General features: G+C 42.5%; 1 pseudogene; it reads left to right on the top strand.

Annotated features, from left to right (window-relative positions):
• The first annotated feature begins 1,009 nt into the window (after positions 1-1,009).
• On the top strand, positions 1,010-3,845 carry LOC121539407 (annotated as a pseudogene).
• Positions 3,846-21,217: the final 17,372 nt, after the last annotated feature.

The following is a 21,217-nucleotide window of genomic DNA, read 5'->3' as shown; positions in this document are numbered from 1 at the left end:
AGGGAGGGAGCCCATGAGCTGCACATCCTGATAATGGTGTCAGAGCATGGTGTTAGTGTATGCATGCTCCTAGACTGGCCTTAAGACAGACCACATCAACATCATGCTAAAGATCAATAGGGTCCACTGGATACTGTTTATAACACTATAATAGATACAGTTGGTTGATTTAACTATTATCTTAATAAGTTACGTTTTTTTTAAGAGTGGGTATAAATGGATAAATATGAGATTATGAAACAGTGTTTACAAAATTATTATTATTATAAAATTAACAAAAGGTGCCTTGCTCATCATATTGTGAATACTATGTATTAATGAGATTAAAGGCAATGAATTGAAATTAATAAACAGCTCAATTTAGGCATGCAGACAATTAAGAGACAAGAGACACTTAATACGGACTGTAAATGTGTGATACTGTTGTTGCCATGTAACAACTGTGAATTGCAGTTGCCTATTGCTAATCAAGGCTACTGATGTCCAAGCGCCACTGAGGATACAATAAATCCAGTCCGCGCACTGGCTGCAACAGTGTCCAAGCGCCACCTTCTGTGTATCCAATAACATCAAAAGAAAGAAAGAAAGAAACAACCGTAAACTGATACATGTTTCTAAGTAGGATACATTATTACTAGGCTACTGCACATCTTTCCTACTCTTTCCATGCTGACAATCTGACTGAATTATTTTAGCACAGCTAAAACCTAAACTGCAGAGAGTTTTATCATATGCTCTTCTCATTGCTCGTTCATCTTCGGAGGATTGTGAGCTAAGTGTATGTTTAATATGCCTGTCTCGAGCAGCATGCGTCCAGGCCATAGACATTAAGGTCCAGACACTGTACCACACGACCCACCTCCAAATCCCACCTCCAATGAGAGCTAGGGAGGGCGGAATAACGGGTTTAGGGACTGTATGGAGTCTTTTGGGCGGAGTGGAGGGGACGTGATTGGATATTTATCAATGACGTAATGGACATGAAAAGGCTAATAACTAGTTAAGAAGGCAGTTTGTAACTCTGGAAAAGAGACCAGAGCTTGGGACACAGAGGACGTGGACACATTGGCGAAGCGAATACAGAGATTTGGCAGTGGGCTGTTAGACACTGCAACGTCTGGGGGAAGATAACTTTTTAAACAGGACCATGGTGCAGCACACCGACAACAGCGAGACGGAGGGCACCATGTCCAGGGAGGCTACCGATTCCGAGGAGAGTGAATTTATGGCTTGCAGCCCCGTGCAGATAAACCCAGACTGGTGCAAGACAGCAACCGGTCACATAAAGAGACCTATGAATGCATTCATGGTTTGGTCCAAAATTGAAAGGAGAAAGATCATGGAGCAGTCCCCGGACATGCATAACGCCGAGATTTCCAAAAGGCTGGGAAAAAGATGGAAGATGCTGAAGGACAGTGAAAAGATTCCCTTCATCAGGGAAGCGGAGAGGCTCCGGTTAAAACACATGGCTGATTATCCCGATTACAAGTATAGACCCAAGAAAAAACCAAAGCTCGACAGTTCAAAACCATCAGCACCATCTCCAGAGAAATCATGTAGCAAAATGGTCAAAAATCCCGCTAAGAAATGCTCCAAAATAAAGACTAAGACCCATTCTAAACTGTCTCACCGCTACGGGGATGACTGTGTGTTTCCAAAAGTTACTAAGACTATTAAATGTGAACTCACAGATGATGATGACGATGATGAATACGAGGAGGACTATCGTATGCGGATTAAACAGGAGGACGAGGAGCAGATGAGGCCGTATAATGTAGCAAAAGTTCCCACGAGCCCAACGTTGAGCTCCTCCGCTGAGTCCGAGGGAACCAGCATGTATGAAGACGTACGGAATGCGGCTCCGAACAGACTGTTTTACAATTTCAAAAACATTTCTAAGCAGAGCACAATGTACCCTGCTTCCGCCTCACCAGCATCTTCTAGGTCAGTTTCCACATCTTCCAGTTCCAGTGAGGACGCGGACGACTTGCTTTTTGACTTCAGTTTAAATTTCGCCCCGAACGCTCAAGGGCCGGAGCTGGGCAACCCGAATTCAGGAAATCTCTCCCTCTCTCTTGTGGATAAAGATTTGGACTCATTCAGCGAGGGCAGTCTGGGCTCTCACTTTGAATTTCCAGACTATTGCACACCAGAGCTCAGTGAAATGATAGCAGGGGACTGGTTGGAGGCGAACTTTTCTGACTTGGTGTTCACATATTAAATTTGAAAGATCCGAGTAATAACAGAGAAGGATAAATTAAATTATGTCCTGTTCAAGTTGTTCCTATAGCCCTGCCTCCTCGGTGGTTTCTATAGGTCCGGGGAGGAGGCGAGGTGAGGTTTGAGGAATTAGATGCTTATGAAGCTGGTACTGTAGCAAAAAAAGTCTGCATATGTTTTTCTGACAGAATGACAGGGTTTTATGGATTTTTCTGTAGGTCTAAAATTACTGTTCAACTAAAACGGACCACAAAGGGAAAAATCAGTGAACTTCTATGCATCTTATCCTCTTAAAACTGCAGGGAACTGAAAACGTAGGACTGTGGACTGACTCAAAGCAAATCCGTGAACTGACAATGTTCAGGATGTTACTTTACAATGGTTTTATGTAATTTCTATATGCCGCAAACGTTTTTTTTTTGTAACTGATTCCGTTTACCTCCTGATTTGAAAATGAAGCAGTCTAAACCTCTTCAGAATACAGGTGTGGAGGAAACATTTTGATACATAACAGACCTCATCTTTTTAAAAGAAAAGTAAAATATTTTCAGGCATATTTTTGTACAGTTAAAAGGGAATGTTCTTACTGTGCTTTCAGTGAGTTTCAGGCACTTTTTCCCATTATCATTTGTTTTCGCATGCAAGGAAGTCCTGGTTTTAAGGATTAAGTTAAATTAAAACTTGCATCAAAATGCCTTGTGGATTTTAAGATTTTGTACAGTTGTAGAGCAGATTTGTTAAGTATTTGTAGACGATAGGCTACAATGGCATCATGGGGACAACATACCTCAGTGCTGGGATTAGTTTCAAGATTGTATATGTACTGTAATATAGTAAAGTTAGGAGTTTATGTATATCATACTCGTGATATGTGGATGGGTCCCAAATCGCAGGTGTGAAACTGGATTTTGGTATTTTTTATGGCACATACTGTTTTTTTCCCCCCTCATTTTTTGTGCAATATATACTTTTAAAATACAGGCCATCTGCATTTTGTAGCAAGTGATGGAAAAACAGCCTTGTGCACTGTCAATATCATTACCTGTCATGATGCTGAACTCTGCCTCGACAGAAAATAGACAAATCAGCTGGAACTGATACAAAATGGCTTAATATGGCCATGTGGTGTGATGCATTTAAAGGACAAAACAAAGATACCAATTTGAATGTAATTTGACTCACAAGTTTGGATATTGGGCACATCCAAAACATATCTCAACCAAACTGTGAAAAAACTGACCCCAAAATTCTGGGGGAAAAAAGAGAAGTACTGCAAGGGGCATACTTTCATGTGGGTGGTCTGGCAAAAGTCAAACAAGCAAGCAAAAAATAACATTCCATTGTTCTGTTTCATTAAATGAAACGTTTTATTTCAAACTGAAGACTGCCTTCTTTTCTTAAACATTAACCATAAACCTGTATTTTTGTTTCTTGCACTTAAGACAGATATTGTTTATTTTTATGTGGGTCTTACATATGAAGTCTGTTTGAGTACAAGGTTTGGAACATGACCTAATTATATGCCAGGAAAATGTTAAAAGGTCCATGGCAGTAGTTATTTCCCATTCCAAATGTGAATCTCTCTTTGACTCATCTTTTAATAAACAAGTACATACCACCATCAACTGTCCTTTCAGTTTGTGAATAATACAGTATGTATTGTTGATCTTGAAAAGGTGTCATGACAGAAAATGTTGGATGCATATTTTTGTCAGAACAGACAGCTTTATGGCCATAGAAAAATATCTTAATTGTATTGCATGGGAACAATATTGCTTATAATGTGCATATTGCATAGGAATGATGATTATGAGTAAATAACATTGCATATTGGCTAAACTCAACTGAAATGGCCTCAAACTGATATGTGAAATCGCATTGAATAAAGCCAACAGGTATACATGCAAACTACAGTGTTGAAATATATTGCATATAAAAATGTTTATTCCAGTTCTCCCGTTACTTGCATAATGTGGCTGTAAGGACACCGTAGCTTTAAGAAATTGAAAAGCCCGCTCCAGCACGCTGATTGGTGAGATTGTGCTTCCTCATAAACGGTGTTGGTAACCAGAGACCGCACTCACAGCCCCTTTATACATCAGTTCTCTCAGCATGTGTGCCTGCCTACTGGCACCCTGTCTATGCCTGATTCAGAATTCCCCTTCTGAGCTAAAACACAACATCTCATCCTAGACCTAGAATATAAATGATTACATTCCAAGAGGTGAGAATGATTAGAATGCGCGCCACTGCGTCTGTCAATTCAACAGGTGTTTATCATTGCTTGTTTACCAGACAAACTGAAATAGGTTCTAAAGCATTGACGTATCTGTTATAAACTTGTCATGTTATCACCTCGGTTTAATTTATAAAGAAATATTGAAGGATGAGGGAAAGCTGCGTATCAGTTATTTATAGGCATTACGTCAAAGCTGATATGGATTTAAGCGTGAGTAATAATAACAACAGCATCACTGATGACTGACTCCCCATCTGTTGGGAGAGAACGATATTCAGAAATACATGTGACTTGAAGGTCGGGCAGTATGATCAATAACAGGCTGTTTGTTGGCAGTAACAGAGGTTAAGAATAAAGTTCTGATTCAACTAAAACCCCACATGAAATATACTCTGTAGGATTACTTCAATATAAACACAAACATTTACTGTCAGTCTGGCATGAAATAGTGTGTGGCTGATTATAAGGGTAGCAAATACATAACATGATTGCGCTGTAGGTTGATGAATAGTGATCACATATAAGAGCGGACTGTTGTTTTACTGCATAGGTTACTTAAACTGAAACCAAGGGAAATAAGGCAGACTCTTTCTAAACAGTGTATGCAATGTGTATCTCAACCATAGTCCATACACATAACGCACAACATTATATGAACGGTGAAAGATATTATGATCAATATTTTTGAAATATCAAAACTAATTAGTGATGATGACATTTGTTGGTTTCTCCCTTTCACAGTGTAGACTGGCTTCTGACATGGATGATTGTTAAACCATGGAGATGCTGCCTTTGTCACCAATGAGAACAGGTGGGTACAAGACGTCACCGGTAACCTATCAGAAGTCAGGAGGAGCCCTGCATGGCTAGAAATGGTCTGTGCTAATCAGACCAATAGAATTGAATGATTAATATTTGCCATGCGTGACTGCACAGGTTTATCCCTCCCATTAAGTCAGTTTGCTAATCTGTAATAAAACATTGATCTATTACTTTACCTGACCTATTGGTCAATGTTACTAATGGTTTTCCGGGGCAATTCCCAATAGAATCTGAACATTGATTTCGTGTTCCTCTGAAATATCAGCTCTGGGCTAATGCCATTGGTACACAGTGAAATTAAATTAGTGACTGTTGAAATTTTCTTCTATTTCCTCCTTAAATAAATAAATGGAAATGTACCCTAGTCAAATAATCCTATAGGATTAGTGATTTTTCCCATAGAATCCTGTAGGAAACTCATAATCCTATTGGAATCCAATTGGAATAATTTATTCCTATTTTGCTTAATTGAACCCATTAAATTATAGTTTGTTGTCATTTGTTCCAGTACAATACAAAAACACTAATTACAACATTTTCGTTGATCGCAAACAACATTTTGGTTTTATTCACCACCTCAATATGGGAGTGATTCAAGGCTGCAAGTTAATTTGCAGTATGACCACCTGTAAAATAAACCTTTTTCAACAACAATCACTTGAGTTATTCTATTTTATTCTTATTCATGCAACTTCTTGTTTTTGAATTAGACATTACAATATGGCATACAATACTATATACAATGTTAAAATAACAAAACATTTTGGGGGGTTTCCCAGAATGCACAGCATCTTTACGTTTCCCTCATTAAAATGCAAATCAATTTATAACATTTTTGATATAACATGCGTTTTTCTGGATTTTTGTTGTTGTTATTCTGTCTCTCACTGTTCAAATAAACCTACCATTAAAATTATAGACTTATCATGTCTTTGTCAGTGGGCAAACGTACAAAATCAGCAGGGGATCAAATACTTTTTTCCCTCACTGTATGTCTCAGTTGTTGAATGTTGTTATGTTCATACAAATATTTAGACATGTTAAATTTGCTGAAAATAAACGCAGTTGACAGTGAGAGGACGTTTCTTTTTTTGCTGAGTTTATATTAGTGTTTTATTTTCCATTAATACTTTCTGAAGGCACTGTATACAATTCCCATCAACAAAATGTATAGAAATCATATAGGAGAAACAAACCTTGAAATCGAATAGGATCCTATAGGATTCCAATACAAGGATCCAATTAGAATCCAATTAGAATCCAATAGAAAAATCCTATCAGAGTTTGGAACCAGTCCTATTGGACTCATATAGGATACAATCCTATAGCGTAGGTTCCAAAATCTGACAGGATTTTCTTTGGGATTCTTAGGATTTTTTTCTTGGAATCCTATAGGATTTTTTTACTAGGGTTGAATGCTCACGAGACATTGAATGAGATACCATCCGAGGCAAAATCCAGGCAGGGGGAAATGGTGGTGACAAAATAAAGTAATTTCCAATCCCTTGAGCGCTTAAATCATTCATATAACCTGGGATGTCATGGCTAAACGCTGTACGTGACACCTCTACAAAGGCCTCTATCAAAGAACTGAGGGGCTGATGGGTGATTTTCCGATTTGCCAAGTTACTTAAAGCGGACATTTGAAAAATGTCACCGCTGTCTCGGCTCCGAGGCTCAGTCAAACCCTAGGTGGCTGATCTCTGTCATACTCTGTTGCTGTCGATTCAGGTAATTATAAGGTATATTTTATGATTTACACAGATCTCAGAGTCTTTTCCCCTCTCCTTTTTGCTGTCCACGATGCTGTAGCAGCAAAGTGCATTACGTCACCTCGCTGGCAGGCTAACTCAGAGAGACCCAGGAGGACCCCTGTTGTGCTGTGGCTTCACATGTCCCTTTCTCTCAGTGGGGAACCTCTAATACAACATGGCTGTGGGAATAGCTAGCGTTGCCTCCACAACTAAAAGTCTCAGAACGACGCCTAAATATAAACATGTTTGGTGTCGGTAGAATTGACCAGTGGGCAGGATTTACGCCTCCTTCAAATCTGCCGTCTTAATGAGGATGACACCCCTCCAGGCGTCTCTACATGATGATAAGTAGGCTCACCATGCTGCTATATACAGTCAATAGTTTGCATTTCCCTTTCCTGCAGCCTAGCCAGACAGTTCACTGTAATGACACAACAATAACAACAACAACAACAACAACAATGGCTACTAATCCCTGTTGTTTTAGGTAGTTCATTATTTTGCCAGGATCCATTGTTAGTATATAAGAGCTCATATCTACACCTTTATAATGTCCCTGTAAATAGTCCTTGAAAATGTGTCTGTGGAATTGGCTGCGTAACAGACCATCGTCCTCTGCTCTCATCTTGGCTCCGGGCTATTCCTGCTGTTGATGGGTCTCCATTTGCTGCTGCTCCCTCTCCCTGATGGGGGGAGGCAGAGAGGGAGAGAGAGATGGAGGGAGCGAGGGAGAGAGAGGAGGGAGGCAGGGAGAGAGAGAGGGCTAGAGGGAGAGAGAGAGATGGAGGGAGCGAGGGAGAGAGAGGAGGGAGGCAGGGAGAGAGAGAGGGCTAGAGGGAGAGAGAGAGATGGAGGGAGGGAGGAAGGTGGGAGTGAGAGAGAGAGATAGAGAGAGGGGGAAGGAAAGACAGATCATGATCTGTTGCAGTGATATTAACCATCTCTTCCCATTTAGAGAGGAGGCTAAGGCCCAAGCACTCCTCCAAATACAGTATTTTATTATGTTTGCATCACAGACAGGTTGGTGAAGATGTCACCCACATGATTCCATGGTGCCTTGAGATGTGTAGGCTGAACTACCTGGTCACTCCCTAGTCACAATCATAGTCACTTCAGGGTTTGAGGTGTGTGTTTTGGAAGCTGGCAGCCATCTTGACTGTATTTCACAGCCAGAAATGTTAGATACAACGAGGAAACTGTTTATAGTTTAAAAGCCTAGGTTTGTCACTCCATACAAGATAACATTCTCAAAGACTTGTTTTAATAAGGGATGTTGTATTACTTATCCGGATAATTTTCCTCTGTGGACTGTTGCTTCTAGAACTAAAGTTTGGAAGGCTATTTCTGAGGCCTATTTATATATTTGGGGGTTTTCTTCTGTGGATTGCTTTCCTTTGGATTACTACAGTGACAAAGAATTATCATTATTTCATTACTTGTGGCGTGATTATTAGAATTTCTCATTATTTTTGTATTTCTTGCTGGCTTTTTTGGACTTTGTGATTCAGAGACTGGGCCTATACAGTGGGGGGAAAAAGTATTTAGTCAGCCACCAATTGTGCAAGTTCTCCCACTTAAAAAGATGAGAGAGGCCTGTAATTTCTATCATAGGTACACGTCAACTATGACAGACAAATTGAGATTTTTTTTCTCCAGAAAATCACATTGTAGGATTTTTAATGAATTTATTTGCAAATTATGGTGGAAAATAAGTATTTGGTCACCTACAAACAAGCAAGATTTCTGGCTCTCACAGACCTGTAACAACTTCTTTAAGAGGCTCCTCTGTCCTCCACTTGTTACCTGTATTAATGGCACCTGTTTGAACTTGTTATCAGTATAAAAGACACCTGTCCACAACCTCAAACAGTCACACTCCAAACTCCACTATGGCCAAGACCAAAGAGCTGTCAAAGGACACCAGAAACAAAATTGTAGACCTGCACCAGGCTGGAAAGACTGAATCTGCAATAGGTAAGCAGCTTGGTTTGAAGAAATCAACTGTGGGAGCAATTATTAGGAAATGGAAGACACTGATAATCTCCCTCGATCTGGGGCTCCACGCAAGATCTCACCCCGTGGGGTCAAAATGATCACAAGAACGGTGAGCAAAAATCCCAGAACCACACCTAGTGAATGACCTGCAGAGAGCTGGGACCAAAGTAACAAAGCCTACCATCAGTAACACACTACGCCGCCAGGGACTCAAATCCTGCAGTGCCAGACGTGTCCCCCTGCTTAAGCCAGTACATGTCCAGGCCCGTCTGAAGTTTGCTAGAGTGCATTTGGATGATCCAGAAGAGGATTGGGAGAATGTCAAATGGTCAGATGAAACCAAAATAGAACTTTTTGGTAAAAACTCAACTCGTCGTGTTTGGAGGACAAAGAATGCTGAGTTGCATCCAAAGAACACCATACCTACTGTGAAGCATGGGGGTGGAAGGTAGCTTAGTGGGTAAGAGCGTTGTGCCAGTAACCGAAAGGTCGCTGGTTCTAATCCCCGAGCCGACTAGTTGAAAAAAAATCTGTCGATGTGCCCTTGAGCAAGGCACTTAACCCTAATTGCTCCTGTAAGTCGCTCTGGATAAGAGCGTCTGCTAAATGACCCAAAAAAATATATATAAAAAAAAAAATGCTTTGGGGGTGTTTTTCTGCAAAGGGACCAGGACGACTGATCCGTGTAAAGGAAAGAATGAATGGGGCCATGTATCGTGAGATTTTGAGTGAAAACCTCCTTCCATCAGCAAGGGCATTGAAGATGAAACGTGGCTGGGTCTTTCAGCATGACAATGATCCCAAACACACCGCCCGGGCAACGAAGGAGTGGCTTCGTAAGAAGCATTTCAAGGTCCTGGAGTGGCCTAGCCAGTCTCCAGATCTCAACCCCATAGAAAATCTTTGGAGGGAGTTGAAAGTCCATGTTGCCCAGCGACAGCCCCAAAACATCACTGCTCTAGAGGAGATCTGCATGGAGGAATGGGCCAAAATACCAGCAACAGTGTGTGAAAACCTTGTGAAGACTTACAGAAAACGTTTGACCTGTGTCATTGCCAACAAAGGGTATATAACAAAGTATTGAGAAACTTTTGTTATTGACCAAATACTTATTTTCCACCATAATTTGCAAATAAATTCATTAAAAATCCTACAATGTGATTTTCTGGATTTTTTTTTCTCCTTTTGTCTGTCATAGTTGACGTGTACTTATGATGAAAATTACAGGCCTCTCTTATCTTTTTAAGTGGGAGAACTTGCACAATTGGTGGCTGACTAAATACTTTTTCCCCCCACTGTATATTCAAGTTGATTTTGGGGGAATTTGGGTTTGATTCTGTATACACATTATTCTTTACATGATGTTTGTGCCCTCTCTTGTTTAGGGTTTTGGGTTTAACTAACTGATTGTTATAAATAAGTAGCAGGAAGGAAATAGGCTTTGTTTTTGTCATACAGGACACACCAATAGCAGTTCAATCACAGCTGTAAGAATCCACTTTGACAGGTGGTAAAATCTCATTGGTAAAGGTCACTTTCATTTCTGTGGAGGTCATACATCAGTCATTTCAATTATCCATTAATAGGACATGAGTTCACTGTAGTAACTACAGCACACCTTCTTCTTCTTCTTCTTCTTCTTCTTCTTCTTCTTCTTCTTCTTCTTCTTCTTCTTCTTCTTCTTCTTCTTCTTCTTCTTCTTCTTCTTCTTCTTCTTCTTCTTCTTCGATTGAATCACGTCACACGCATCTGGGAATCTGCTATGTTGAGGTTAGCAGCACTTTGTGTGATAATGTTGGCTGAGAATAAAGTGTTTTAACTCCCCATAACAAGAAGCATTGGAGTCATTTGTGTTCACTACATCCAAGCTTACAATGTAATCTAGTCACAAGCTGGTTGGCTTGATTGTGGTCAGTTTGGCGTTTGTGGAACCTGGTTTGGAATGAACACTGTGCTCAATGTTTATTTTACAGCTTTACTGCTACCCCCCACAGCTTTTGGCTCATTCTAGCACGACGATGTGTACACATTCATCTCCTTTAAACGCACATTAATCCCCATTATTAGTCCAATATCTGATTTATAATGTTATATATAGTATATCACTCAGATTTAATGTTATATTTTAATCCAGATTAGAATCTTATTGAGTGAAATTTTTTGGGGACGTGTATTGCTTTAGGTATTTCAGCAGTGTGTTTGCTGTTAACACTTTAAGTAAAAATATACATAAACTTGACCAAATTAAATCCACAGATAATTCTGGCTCTCTCAAATCAAATTCAGTGGAATATTAGTATTTTAGAGCACTGTACACTCTTGGATGCGTTTATCTGCTTACTGAGGGAAAGTTGCCAGATGTATGGATTTAAGACCACATGCCCCCCTTTTGGGTGAGGGGGGAATATGAAGGGTGAGGAGCGAAGGAACTTGTATTACTCAGCCAAAGTGACAGACTAGAGCTTTGACAGAATACCTAGTTTTAGTTAGATTCCTGAGTAAATGTTTAAGTGCTTCTTCACAATTCTGTTACTTCAGCAGTGATGTTGCATGATCACAGCACCCACAGCCAGGCTTGCGTTTGTAGGCCTGTGTTGAAATTCCCCTCTCATGGTATTCCACTCCTTTCCGCCATGAGGTCCCTGATTCAGATCCCCTTCTATCTCTAACTATTGATAATGGCTAAAAACATCTAGGACCACTCTCTCTTCCCTATCACTCAGGTTTAAGCCATGCAGACTGGAACAAAAAGCTTAAGGCTATGTAGTTTCTGCCCCAAGCCTGTAGCACCACCAGCCAGTTGGCCATTCATATTCATTTGCAGTCTAATACTGTGCTGTGGCCCCTGGTGGCCTCTTCCAGAGGTGTGGACTCAAGTCACATTACTTGGACTAGAGTCTGAATCCAGTCACAAATGTGAAAATAAAATAACTTGAGACTTGACTTGGACTTGGAGCCTCAAGACTAGGGACTCGACTTTGACTTGAGACTGATGACTTGAAATTATCTGGCCAGGTTTTGTAACCTTTTTGTCAATCATTTTGTGGCACAGCGTCTCAGTGGATTAGGCTGCTCTCCACGCAGCCCAAGCTGGTCTCAGATAATTGTGTATTATTCGTTATGTAAATTTAGTATGATATGTTACATTTCGTATGGTATGTATTAATTTGTGGATGTCCATCATCCATTTAGTATGATATGTTACGAATTACAATTGGTATGATATGTTACAAATGGCAATTCGTGCAATATGTTACAAATTGCAATTTGTACAACGTGTTAAATGCACAATATGTTGTTGCTAACATTAGCTAGGTGGCCAGGTTGCTAATGCTAACGTTAGCTAGGTTAGGGGTTAAGGTTAGGAGTTAGGTTAAAAGGTTAAGTTTGGGGTTAGGGAAGGGTTAGCTAAAATGGTTACTGTCAGGGTTAGGATTAGGGGAGGGTTAGCTAACATACTAAGTAGTTGCAAAGTTGCTAATTAGCTAAAATGCAAAAGTTCTCTGTGATGACATTCTGTCTTATGTAACCATACCAAATGTAACATTTCATACTAATGTGAGTGTTCTGGATTTACTTTTACTATGTTACGTCTAGTCTATGAGACCAGGCTGCGCAGCCAGAGACAGGATCGTAATTGCAGCAAAACAGGTTGGCTAGTGAAACGCACACTCGGCCCTCTGATTGGACCAGCAAACTGTCAATCAACACAGGTCGGGTGAGCTAGCGTAGTGAGAAGGTTTTGTGAGTGTGAAACTGAATGGGAAAAATATTTGGTAAAAGACCAAGTCCATATTATGGCAAGAACAGCTCAAATAAGCAAAGACAAACGACAATCCATCATTACTTTAAGACATGAAGGTCAGTCAATACAGAACATTTCAAGAACTTTGTAAATTTCTTCAAGTGCAGTCGCAAAAACCATCAAACGGTATGACGAAACTGGCTCTCATGAGGACCACCACAAGAATGGAAGACCCAGAGTTACCTCTGCTGCAGAGGATAAGTTCATTAGAGTTACCAGCCTCAGAAATTGCATCCCAAATAAATGCTTCACAGAGTTCAAGTAACAGACACATCTCAACATCAACTGTTCAGAGGAGACTGTGTGAATCAGGCCTTCATGGTCGAACTGCTGCAAAAAAATCACTACTAAAGGACACCAATAAGAAGAAGAGATTTGCTATGTTACACATTTTCAAAACGTATGATATGTAATGAATTCCTATTTGTTTTGGCTAACGTTAGTTAGGTGGCTAACGCTAAAGTTAGCTAGCACCAGGGGTTAGGGTTAGGAGTTAGGGTTAAGGTTAGGAATTAGGTTAAATGGTTAATGTTAGGGTTAGGGGAAGGGTTTGCTAAAAGGGTTAAGGTTAAGGGAAGGGTTAGATAAAAGGTTTAGGGTTAAGGTTAGCTAACATGCAAAGTTGCTTATTAGCTAAACAGTTGTCCGTGATGAGATTTGAACACGCAACCTTTGAGTTGCTAGACTTTCACTTTATAAGGCCACTTTATAAGACCACCCATCCACCCTGACCAACCAACCAAGCACCATCATTTCATTTTTTCCTTAAGTAACCTTCTATCTTATGTAACCATACCAAACATGACATATCATACTAATTTGAGTGTCTCGGATTTACATTTCGTATGTTACGTCTAGTCTATGAGACCAGTCTGGGGAGAGAGGATTGCCATAAATGAATATGCAGCTCCAGAAACTGTTTGGTGATCAAGAATATGAACCTTTTACTTTGCAAGCCAGCAATGGGGCATCAAGCAACATTTACTAGAATAGGTCTACTGGTCCTTTGGTCAAAATTACTTGAAAATGATCATTTACTTATGAAGCATGCATTTTGAATTTGTTGTTAAAATGTATTATTACATAATCAAAATATGTTGTAGACAAAATAATACAAATGGCTGTCTGGTAGCCTCAGTGAATATATTTAGATTTGTAGTTGAACAAGTCATTGCCTGTATAGATTTTTTACTTGAGACTTGACTTGACATGACTTGCTCTTAGAATGCACGACTTGGACTTGACTCGAGACTCGACGGGTTCTACTTGGGACTCAACTTGAGACTTTGACCTAGTGACTTTAGACTTGCTCGTGACTCGAATAATAGTGATTTGGTCCCACCTCTGGCCCCTCCCCTCCGTGTACACCACCACATAACCCCTCTCTCCAGACAACCCTCTCTGCACAGTGACAATTGAAATCCCTAGCACCACCTCACAACCCCTCTCTCCAGACACCCCTCTCTGCACAGTGACCATTGTAATCCCTAGCACCACAACACAACCCCTCTCTCTGGACACCCTTCTCTGCACAGTGACCATTGTAATCCCTTGCACAACCACACAACCCCTCTCTCCAGACACCCCTCTCTGCACAGTGACCATTGTAATCCCTAGCACCACCACACAACCCCTCTCTCCAGACACCCCTCTCTGCACAGTGACCATTGTAATCCCTTGCACCACCACACAACCCCTCTCACAGGACACCCCTCTCTGCACAGTGACCATTGTAATCCCTTGCACCACCACACAACCCCTCTCTCCGGACACCACTCTCTGCACAGTGACCATTGTAATCCCTAGCATCACCACACAGCCCCTCTCTCCAGACACCCCTCTCTACACAGTGACCATTGTAATCCCTAGCACAACCACACAACCCCTCTCTCCGGACACCCCTCTCTGCACAGTGACCATTGAAATCCCTAGCACCACCACACTACCCCTCTCTCCAGACACCCCTATCTGCACAGTGACCATTGAAATCCCTAGCACCACCACAGAACTCCTCTCTCCAGACACCCCTCTCTGCACAGTGACCATTGTAATCTCTAGCACCACCACACAACCCCTCTCTCCGGACACCTCTCTCTGCACAGTGACCATTGTAATCCCTAGTACCACCACACAACCCTTCTTTCTGGACACCCCTCTCTGCACAGTGACCATTGTAATCCCTTGAACCACCACACAACCCATCTCTCCAGACACCCCTCTCTGCACAGTGACCATTGTAATCCATAGCACCACCACACAACCCCTCTCTCCAGAAAACATTCTCTGCACAGTTACCATTGTAATCCCTAGCAACACCTCACAACCCCTCTCTCCAGACACCCCTCTCTGCACAGTGACCATTGTAATCCCTAGCAGCACCACACAACCCCTCTCTCCAGACACCACTCTCTGAACAGTGACCATTGTAATCCCTAGCACCACCACACAACCCCTCTCTCCAGACACCCCTATCTGCACAGTGACCATTGTAATCCCTAGCACCACCACACAACCCCTCTCTCCGGGAAAACCCTCTCTGCACAGTGACCATTGTGATTCCTCGCACCACCACACAACCCCTGTCTCCAGACACCCCTCTCTGCACAGTGACCATTGTAATCCCTAGCACCACCACACAACCCCTCTCTCCGGACACCCCTCTCTGCACAGTGACCATTGAAATCCCTAGCACCACCACACTACCCCTCTCTCCAGACACCCCTATCTGCACAGTGACCATTGAAATCCCTAGCACCACCACACAACTCCTCTCTCCAGACACCCCTCTCTGCACAGTGACCATTGTAATCTCTAGCACCACCACACAACCCCTCTCTCCGGACACCTCTCTCTGCACAGTGACCATTGTTATCCCTTGCACCACCACACAAACCCCTCTCTCCAGACACCCCTCTCTGCACAGTGACATTGTAATCCCTAGCACCACCACACAACCCCTCTCTCCAGACACCCCTCTCTGCACATTGACCATTGAAATCCCTGGCACCACCACACAACCCCTGTCTGCAGACACCCCTCTCTGCACAGTGACCATTATAATCCCTAGCACCACCACACAACCCCTCTCTCCGGACACCCCTCTCTGCACAGTGACCATTGTATTCCCTAGCACCACCACAACCCCTCTCTCCAGACACCTCTCTCTGCACAGTGACCATTGTATTCCCTAGCACCACCACACAACCCCTCTCTCCAGACACCCCTCTCTGCACAGTGACCATTGTAATCTCTAGCACCACCACACAACACCTCTCTCCGGACACCCCTCTCTGCACAGTGACCATTGTATCCCTAGCACCACCACACAAACCCTCTCTCCAGACACCCCTCTCTGCACAGTGACCATTGTAATCCCTAGCACCACCACACAACCCCTCTCTCCAGACACTCCTCTCTGCACAGTGACCATTGTAATCCCTAGCACCACCACACAACCCCTCTCTCCAGACACCCCTCTCTGCACAGTGACCTTTGTAATCCCTAGCACCACAACACAACCCCTCTCTCCGGATATCCCTCTCTGCACAGTGACCATTGTAATCCCTAGCACCACCACACAACCCCTCTCTCCGGAAACCCCTCTCTGCACAGTGACCATTGTAATCCCTAGCACCACCACACAACCCCTCTCTCCGGACACCCCTCTCTGCAGAGTGACCATTGTAATCCCTAGCACCACCACACAACCCCTCTCTCCGGACACCCCTCTCTGCACAGTGACCATTGTAATCCCTAGCACCACCACACAACCCCTGTCTCCAGACACCCCTCTCTGCACAGCGACCATTGTAAATCCCTAGCACCACCACACAACCCCTCTCTCCAGACACCCCTCTCTGCACAGTGACCATTGTCATCCCTAGCACTACCACACAACCCCTCTCTCCGGACACCCCTCTCTGCACAGTGACCATTGTAAATCCCTAGCACCACCACACAACCCCTCTCTCCAGACACCCCTCTCTGCACAGTGACCATTGTAATCCCTAGCACCACCACACAACCCCTCTCTCCGGACACCCCTCTCTGCACAGTGACCATTGTAATCCCTAGGGTCCCTCTTCTTTCTCCTTTAATTCACATTACCCCGTTAGGGCACCCAGCATCAGCACGGGGCCTCATTGGAAATGTCTCTGCTGCTACAGTAAATAATTAGCACACCGAATCCACCATGGCACTTTACAGGAAGCATGGGTTACTAGAGGGGCTGGGTTTTTAATGAATGCAACGCTACAAGGTTTTTGATAGCACCCCCCATGTCTCCGAATAAACCCATGTCCCATCTAGATTTAATGTTGAATGTTTATTCTGTTTTTTTCTCTCTCTCTCTCTCTCTCTCTCTCTCTCTCTCTCTCTCTCTCTCTCTCTCTCTCTCGTTAGCATTTTATGCTGTCGGTGATGAAGGCTATTGTTGATTCAGCAGATTCTCCTCATTATAGGTTTATGCTTCTGATTTCTTGTTGATTTGTACAATTAAAAGGGAGTGGCCTAAAATCTAAATAGCTAGCAATTTTTCAGTCGTTTGCATCATTTAAACTAATATCGAGCGAGCCAGGCTATTTCAAGTGATGCCACATGCAGATTGTCATTTGTCACTAATTATGCCAATGTGTCCTATTGTTAAAGTAATCCAATTTCCACTAAACAAGTGAAAATGGCCTCCCCATCTGTCTCTGTGTTATTAGCTGATGCAAAGCCTTTCATTATGGTAATACCCTCTTTTACCATTGCAGGGTTTCCCAAATTTGGTCCTCTGGACCCCAAGGTGTGCACGTTTTGTTTTTTGCCTAGCACTACACAGCTGATTCAAATAATAAATTAATCATCAAGCTTTGATAATTTGAATCAGCTGTGTAGTGTTAGGGCAAAAACCAAAACGTGCAACTCTTGGGGTCCAGAGGACCGAGTTTGGGAAACGATGTACCATTGCATCATCAAAGTGACAGTGGTTGCCAAAAAGTCCATTAACTGCTTGTATGTGCTAATGTTCTTTGTGCATTTAGTGATGCACAAATAACTTCCGATGTTATTTTGAAACGATGGGGAAATGATGAAACACTGCCAAGATATAAGTGGCAACTAGAACATCTTCCTCTCCTGTTTTTCTCCCTGGATCTCCCCACTCCCTCCTTGAGTTCTAAATACATCCCCAACATTGCGTTTTGGTGGACAATTTAAGAAAATGTATCACTAAATAATGCATGGCTGCCAATGAACAATTCATATGCAGTATGGCAAATCTAGATCCATTATGGAAGAAATGTAATATTCATCAAATATACATTGCAGCCCATGAGCTACACCTTTAAGATGCACAGGAAAACAAACAAGCAAATCTGTCGGTATTGGGAGTTCAGAGCGCAGTCGGCGGCTCCCATCTCCTCTTAACAGCATTTGCGATATGATTTTATTGGCTCCCCGAGTTCCCATCACTGCTTGAGCTTTACAGACTAGACTAGAATAACATGCAGTCTGGTCATACTGACAGTAGACAGGACTCCGCAGAGAGTAAACAGAACACTGGCACCAATGTAGTAGTGTAGTATGGCAGAGGCAGCTGCAGGCTTGCAGGTGATTCAGGGGTGTTTTTTAGATTGTCTCGAGCCAGTTGGGACTGGTGTTCTAGGGCCTATAGAGTTGGGACATGCTGCATGGACCCAGCTGGTATGGGTTGTTCATTTGCTTGGTTGAGCACCTCGCTGAGGCTGGTTCCAACAAAACAATGCTGTCACATTGTGCCATTACAAATTCCCACAGGCCCCTCAGACTCACACTACAGCAAGAAATGGGTGCCGCTGTTAGATAGTGTTTTGAATGGCCTATTTTATCTAACACGTTCCAAAATGGTTTTACAGAACATTACCAGAGGGATGAGAATATATCTTCTCATATTGCAGAGTGTTTCTCATATTGTAGCAAGTATATAGCCTATGAATTGTGGGAAGCTTAGTGGGAATTGGACTAGTATCCCATCTATGAGGAGGAAGTGCAAGTGAAAGAGTCCATTTAAAACCTGTTCATAAGGCCAGTGGACTGTCTCTACTTCACGTTACTTGGCCTCAGGTCCCTCACCTCGGTGACAGGGTGCTCGGTGGGTATTTTCAGTGCGTGGCGAGACGAAGGAGGGATGCAACTGTGATCAAACGAGGGCCGCTCATTGATTTTCAAACCCAACCACATTAACCGCAAATATATCAAAGGCAAGGACCTGCATGGCTTCCCTGATAAGCTACGTTTAAGCCTACAGTAACACATTTTAACTCTGAAAATGAATAATGAGAAGGTGAGTTCACCATTGGCCTCGGCCACCGCTCCCTCAAAAGAATAAGAATCGAAAGGGGAAAATGTAATAAAAAGAAAACGGAGCCCACCACTGTGATTCTATGCATTATTAACATACCCCTTCCAGATTGGTTCATTAGAAAAAGGTAATCTAGTCATTAACATGTGGGCCAACTGGTTAGATACAGTATATCATTAGGAAACTAATCCCCCTACCAGTAACAGAGAGCTCCTTCTTCAACGCGACTCACCATTAATCCCATTACAAAGGTTCGTACTACAGAAACTATACTTCCCTCATCCTTTAAGCACTGGCCTGGACCGTGTAATTGCCATGCATTTAAAGCAATTTGGTCAGTGGCGACAGAAACCTGCTTACTGCTGAAAAGTTAATGACACTGAAAGCCAATACTATACCCCAGGCACTTAGCGAGACGCTCCATTTTGCAAAGTTCCTCCCTCGTCCTGGGCCTGCATACCCTCTCGTACAGTTCACCACAAAAAAAAAACCTGACGGGTTATTACCTTCCACTTTTTTTGTTTGGGGAGGTATGTAAGGGTAATGGGGAACCCTGTGTTCAACACAAAGGCCTGAATATTCCGTATGAGATCTGGTCATCGGTGCACTGTGGCCTAACTTGGACTGTATAGTAGCAGTGATGATACAGTAGGGTAGGGAAGACATTCAAGGTGTGATGAAGTTGTTGCTTGAATAAAAGACTGAACGCTAGTGAGCTAGAAGTCATATAGATCATACAGATGCCGTATCTTAATTTGATCATTCTGATGTTGCAAAAAAATATATACAAACTTGTAGTGTATTCAAGGTTTAAAAAGGTTTGTAATTTCCACTTTTTTAAAAACCCCTACAAGAAAAGTCAATTAATTATAATCCACATAAAAATGAACATTCCTGCTGCTGCAGGATTATTTTCCTGCTTGTGAGAAACTGGGTCAAATTAAGGTACGGCATCTGTATAGATCATGTAGATCATATAGACTGATCACATTAGCAAATGCCGTTGTCGTTGACACATTTCAACCAGGAAGCGGACTTGTCCCTTTTAAATGCATCCTCTGTTGCATTTAAATGGCACATGGGTATATTATATTGTGGGGAAATTGTGTACCACAAGCCCTACTCCAGTGACCCTAGAACCCCCCCACCTGATCAACACCCACCCCCCACCCCCCCAGTCCAAATCAGACCACATTCATGACTACTTTTCAGTAGTGTGACCAGTGTTTCCCCTATATTAATTTAGCAGTGGCGCACCACTCTTTTAAATACATTTTTTATAATGTCAATGTATAGATGTATGCCCCAGGAAGACCCCATCCGCCGCCCCCGCAGGAAGACCCCAGGAAGACCCCCCCCCTCCCGCTACCTCTGCCACCACTGCTGAAAAAAATCCTAGGTGAAACACTGAGAAGGACCCCTGTCTTCTTTTCAGCAACAGTGTGTGCTGAAATAATTAGGCTACCAGAAGGTCCCTGCCTCCTGACAAGTGATCAACAAACCATGATTTATGATGGCATCTCGTGTCATGGGATGACATTTGATTACAACACACAGGCTGCTTGTGGTGTCAGTGGCCACAAACACTGTATCTCATTTAGCTTTTTCACATGGGGTTGGTTGATGCTGCCCGTCCTCCTAGCCACCTGTCATCCATATCAATCAGCTTGAACAGTCCTATTATTATACTAGTCATCACAGTGGTGGGTGTTTATGGTATGATAACTGATTATGCTAAGCTGTAGTACACTCTTAGAAAAAAATAAGCTATCTAGAACCTAAATCGGTTCTTCGGCTGTCCCCATAGGAGAATCCTTTATAGAACCCTTTTTGGTTCTAGGTAGAACCCTTTTTGGTTCCATGTAGGACCCTTTCCACAGAGGGCTCTACATGGAACCCACAAGGGTTCTAAGTGGAACCAAAAAGGGTTCTCCAATGGGGACAGCCGAAGAACCCTTTTGTAACGCTTTTTTCTAAGAAGGACAGTGTGGATAGCATAACATGCTTGAAATTATTAACGCAATCCAAATTGATTATATTGTTTACATGTGTCCAGTGGC

The sequence above is a fragment of the Coregonus clupeaformis genome, chromosome 25 (assembly GCF_020615455.1).
Source record: "Coregonus clupeaformis isolate EN_2021a chromosome 25, ASM2061545v1, whole genome shotgun sequence".
Classification (NCBI taxonomy): domain Eukaryota; kingdom Metazoa; phylum Chordata; class Actinopteri; order Salmoniformes; family Salmonidae; genus Coregonus; species Coregonus clupeaformis.
Note: the sequence above shows the minus strand (reverse complement) of the source record. Positions and strands in the feature narration are given on the sequence as shown.